Source organism: Phalacrocorax aristotelis, unplaced genomic scaffold (assembly GCF_949628215.1).
Source record: "Phalacrocorax aristotelis unplaced genomic scaffold, bGulAri2.1 scaffold_102, whole genome shotgun sequence".
NCBI lineage: Eukaryota > Metazoa > Chordata > Aves > Suliformes > Phalacrocoracidae > Phalacrocorax > Phalacrocorax aristotelis.
This window is the reverse complement of record NW_027441239.1, coordinates 282472-286905: the sequence shown is the minus strand read 5'-3', so window position 1 is coordinate 286905 and position 4434 is coordinate 282472. Positions and strand designations below refer to the sequence as shown.

At 55.8% G+C, this 4434-nt stretch overlaps 1 long non-coding RNA gene across 1 annotated transcript; it reads right to left on the bottom strand.

Moving 5' to 3' along the window:
• Window positions 1-569: 569 nt before the first annotated feature.
• On the bottom strand, window positions 570-3814 carry LOC142051162 (uncharacterized). The gene is made up of 3 exons (XR_012658325.1): window positions 3652-3814; window positions 3039-3379; window positions 570-1163 (listed from the first exon to the last, which is right to left on the bottom strand). It is a non-coding gene; the product is annotated as an uncharacterized LOC142051162 (long non-coding RNA).
• Between the last annotated feature and the right edge of the window lie 620 nt (window positions 3815-4434).

Here is a 4434-nt window from a genome sequence, read left to right as displayed (position 1 = left end):
TGCAGAGCCCAGGGAACCCTCGTAAAGAGGTTTGGGGGTGGGGCGCGCCACATCTGCGGCATCGGCCGTGGGAAAGGACCGGCGCAGTAAAACAGGTGGGTGAAACCGCGGTCCGCGCCAATACGTGCTGCTGCCTGGGGCATCACTTTGCTGCGGGTCAAGTCAGATGCTCTCTGTAAGAGCGAGTCAGGGTAAAGGCAGCAGCAGATTTCTTTTCTGCTCATTTTAACAAAGGCTGGACGGAGCCCATAGAGGAAGGCACTACGCGTCTTGCTGGGTTGGTTTCCCTGCCTTCTCGTAAGCTGTCGCGGAAACTTGCACGAGCAAAGCCTGTGCAAGCTGATGACAGCCACACACGGTTGAAGAGGGAGCAGACGGTGAGAGCAGAGGTGTGCGCTCAGGCTGTGCGCTGGAAGCTAATGCTAATGCTGCAAAATAAAGAGTGGATTTTCTTTTTTGGGTTTAGGTGAGCGCTAAACATGACATGTGCGTATGTGCGTGTGTCTCTCGCAGGTTTTTGTCATACACCCCACCCTCCCACCCCAAAAAAACAACCCACACATGCCACGCGTTAAACAGTGGTTTTCCGTTGTACTTAGAAGTGCTTACATAGGTGTGTTGGTTTTTTTCTTTTTTATTTTTTAATGCAGAAACAGCAATACGATAGATTTAATACAGCTAGCAATTAGATGGGTGTAGCTTTAGAGCGTCGGCTGTTTACAAAGCAACCGCACACCTTCTTTAACTCACAGTTTAAACAAGTAAACTTGCAGTGCATCACACGTGCTTTGTACAGTCACGTTCCACACGGCAGGCCAGATGCTTCACCCTGCCTTGTCCTTGTTGCCCCGACTCCAACGGGACCGCCGAGGCCATCCTGGGGACAGCGCCGCTTTCTAGCAGCTGGGTTGCTTGCCTGGACGCCCCACAGACAAAGAGTCATTTCCCCACTGAACCTCTTCTCAAATAATTTCCTAGCCCTGCAGGCCCCACGTCCTTTGGTTCATATTTCCTTTTTTCCGGGCTTGATGCACAGGACCGACGATTTCCAGAAATAGAAACAGAGGCTGATTCAGTCCAGGCTCAACATTCTCTGACCTAAACCAAACTGTCTTCGAAGAGATAGCTGTACCGTAGGCACCACCTCGGGAACAGAAGTTGCCCTGTCATAAAAAAAAAAAAAAAGAAGGAAAACAAGGCATTTCAGGCTGAGGAGGCTGAGCGGTGTGCTGGGGGCGGTGGGGGTTGGAAAGAAACAGTTCAGACGATTAGAGCGAGCTTAGCGTTGCAAAGCGTGCCATTATTTTTAATTTGGCAGTCAGAAGACAATAGATTCTGACACTGATTTCCTGTGTGCTGCGGGAGTTCTCTCCTCAGCATTCCTGTGCACCATTTTACTTTTGTGTCCCGTCCGCTTCGCTTTTGCGCTGTAGCTCTCCGGTTCTAGCTACGCTTCCCACCACCCCCGTTACTCTTTGACAAGCCCAGCTCTCACTGTGCTTCCCTTCCCGTATGCGCGTGCAGGGAAAAGCCCGCGCGTCTGCCACTACAGGACACGCTCTGGGAGGCAGGAGAGATGACGACGCTCCCTGACAGAGGACACAGCTGAGGGGCGGTCCGCCGGGGCTGGGGAGATGGCAGCACCTTCCCTCAGCTGCCCCATCCGAGCACAGGTGCAGGTGAGCACTGAGGAGAGACAAGCAGGCAGGAGCCGCAGAGCGAGAGAGAAAATAAAATTCACGGGTGGGTGCTACTTGCGTCTCATTTTTAGCGCAAGGGATGAATTCTCAGCACATTCTTGGAGCTGCCCCTTTGGGACTCATGGAGAAGAGGGAGGTTGGCCACGCGGTGCAGCCCAGCTCTGCTTCCCCTAAATGGTTTTACTGTTCAGGTGTTGCCCTAATCTGGCCGGTACCCCTGCAAAGAGTTTGGGATTTCTGCTGCCTCTCCGGGCCAGCCGCAGACCCTGACTTCATCGCAGCGAATGACCCTGCGCTCGTCAGAGTGGTTGCCGAGTCACATCCCGCTGCCTTCCCTGCAGAACCGGTGACCCTTTTTCAGCCCTTGCCCCCTCTTCTCTCCGCTCGTTGCCCATCCCTTTATCAGTGCCGGCACCGATCCTGCCTCCAGCTCGCCCTGTCTCCACCTGCGAGCGCCCAACAGGAGCTAAATGTCTCCTCAAGGACGCACGGAAGAGACGCGCAGGTAACCCAGCACAGACCCCCTGCAAACATCTTCTTTCCATTTTCTTTCCTCTCCTGACACGAAGAGATGACTTAGGAAAAAGCGTACTGCTCACACTTCACCTGCACTGCTTCTACTTTCACTTTCGCTCTCCTTGGCAGTAATTAATAGCGGTGGCTGGGGGGGCTGGGGCATTCCCCCAAAGCGGCTGCAGTTACATCCGGGCGGTTGTGGCACTCCATTAGCTCTGTAGTTTTTAAATCTAAATCTTCTGGAATTGTTAGTTCTGCTCAGGAATCACCCGTACCTGCAAATTTTCTTAATAGCTACGCTTGACCCCAGCCACTGTTTAACAGCTCACCTTTATTTCTCTTCATTTAAGAACCTAAAGCTTCGTTTACTGCTTGGGTTGGAAGCAGGAGCTGTCGCTGCCTCTGAACTTTCTAACAGCCCTGTTACAATTTCAGTACTACCCGCTCCCAATTTAGCTTTCCGGGTCGATTTTCATTCTAGATTCGAAAATTTCCTTATTTTGTTTCTGATCAGGAGTCATTAATGCCTGCAGTTGATTTAGTAACGGCTGTATTTAGATTGAGCTATTAATGACTCGCAACTCTATTTATGGCATAAAAAAGGACTGCCTTTATTTTTTTTAACTACAGATTAGGAATAATGACTGCCTGGTTTGTTCAGTAATAGGTGTGATTAAATTTAGTCACGACTCCTCCCTAAATAATATGTATTTATTTGCACTCTAACAATTTAACCTTCCCTTTACCGGCCAGGGGCACCGACAAGTGCCCGTGCGTACCTCCGCTCCCCCTGCGCCGGCTCCCCAGGGAACAGCCTCTTACCCTGACCAGAGTCTGCAGCGGCCCGTTGTCATCCCAGCTCCTCGCCCTCGAGAAAGCGGCCGCCTGAAGCGGCGGCAGCTCCGCTGCTGCCCAGAGGGGACGGAAATGGCGCGGGGTAAAGCTCTCCGGGCCGCCTGCGTCCCGCGCGGAGGCGGTGACCTCAGCAGCCTGTACGCTGTTGGGGCCGAGCCAACAACCTGAGGAGGAGTCGCAGGGCGTAGCTGTTTCTGCAACAACCACGCTTTCCCGCCTGGCTGGACAAGAAAGCGGGGCCTGCGGGGGCCTGGAGAGGCAGCATCGCTGCAGGTTGTGCCACGGCTGTTGAGAGGCCAAGGCAACACCTGAAACAGTGAACGGCACAACTAGTGAAAACCCCCAAGGTTCCGGGTTCAGTAAAGACAGGAATTGCAGCAGCACAATAAAATGATCTCACGAGGGGAAAAAAAACAGCAAAGCAAAAACCAAACCCCAAACAGAACACCATACCACTAACCCGTCTCACCGCCCCCTCAGCGCCCAAAACAGCATCCTGGGAGAAAAAAAGCAAAGCAGGCCACAAGGGACCTTTCTAGTACAGATGCCGCCAAAGAGTGCCAAGCTCTGGAATCCTTACCTCAGGCAACGCCTCCGCTTCTCTAAACGCCAGAGCACGCCTGCCCGGGGGGCTGAGACAGCCCCAAAGCTGCGACCGCCCGAGGGAACACGGGAGCACCGACGCCAGAGAAGCCCAGGGCCAGAGCCGGGGCTCTTCCACCCCCGGGCCCCGCCCCCGCCCTTCCCACAGCGCCCCGCGAAAGGGGCGGGCCGAGCCCCCCGGGGGGTGAAGGCCCCGGGAGCCGTACGAGAGCCGCCTGGAGTTCCCGGCACGGGAGGGAGGGGGGAGAGAAAACACCCAAACCGAGCCCCCCGAGCGGAGCAAACACAGGCTCGGGCTGTTGCCGGGGGGCGGGGCCTGTCGCTAAGGGGAGAGAGCCGGCACCGCCCCCCGGGCCGTTGCCGGGGGGTGGGGCCTGTCGCTAAGGGGAGAGAGCCGGCACCGACCCCCGGGCCGTTGCCGGGGGGTGGGGCCTGTCACTAAGGGGGTGTGTCCAAAGGGACGCTGGCAATGCCCCTGGAGCCATCACCAAGGGCAGGGCCTGTTGCTATGGAGGGTGGGGCCAGGCAGCACCAGCAACACCCCCAGGCTGTCACCAGGGGGTGGGACCTGTTGCTAACTGGGGATGCTGGGGAGCACACGAGCACGGCCCCACCCCACCAGGCCCTCGCCAGGAGGCGGGGCCTGTCGCAAAGGTGGGTGGGGCCAGAGGGGTCAGATATCAGCCCGCGCGTGTAGACCAGTGCGTCCCAGTAATGACCAACATGCCACACAGTATGGATCCCAGTACATCCCAGCTCC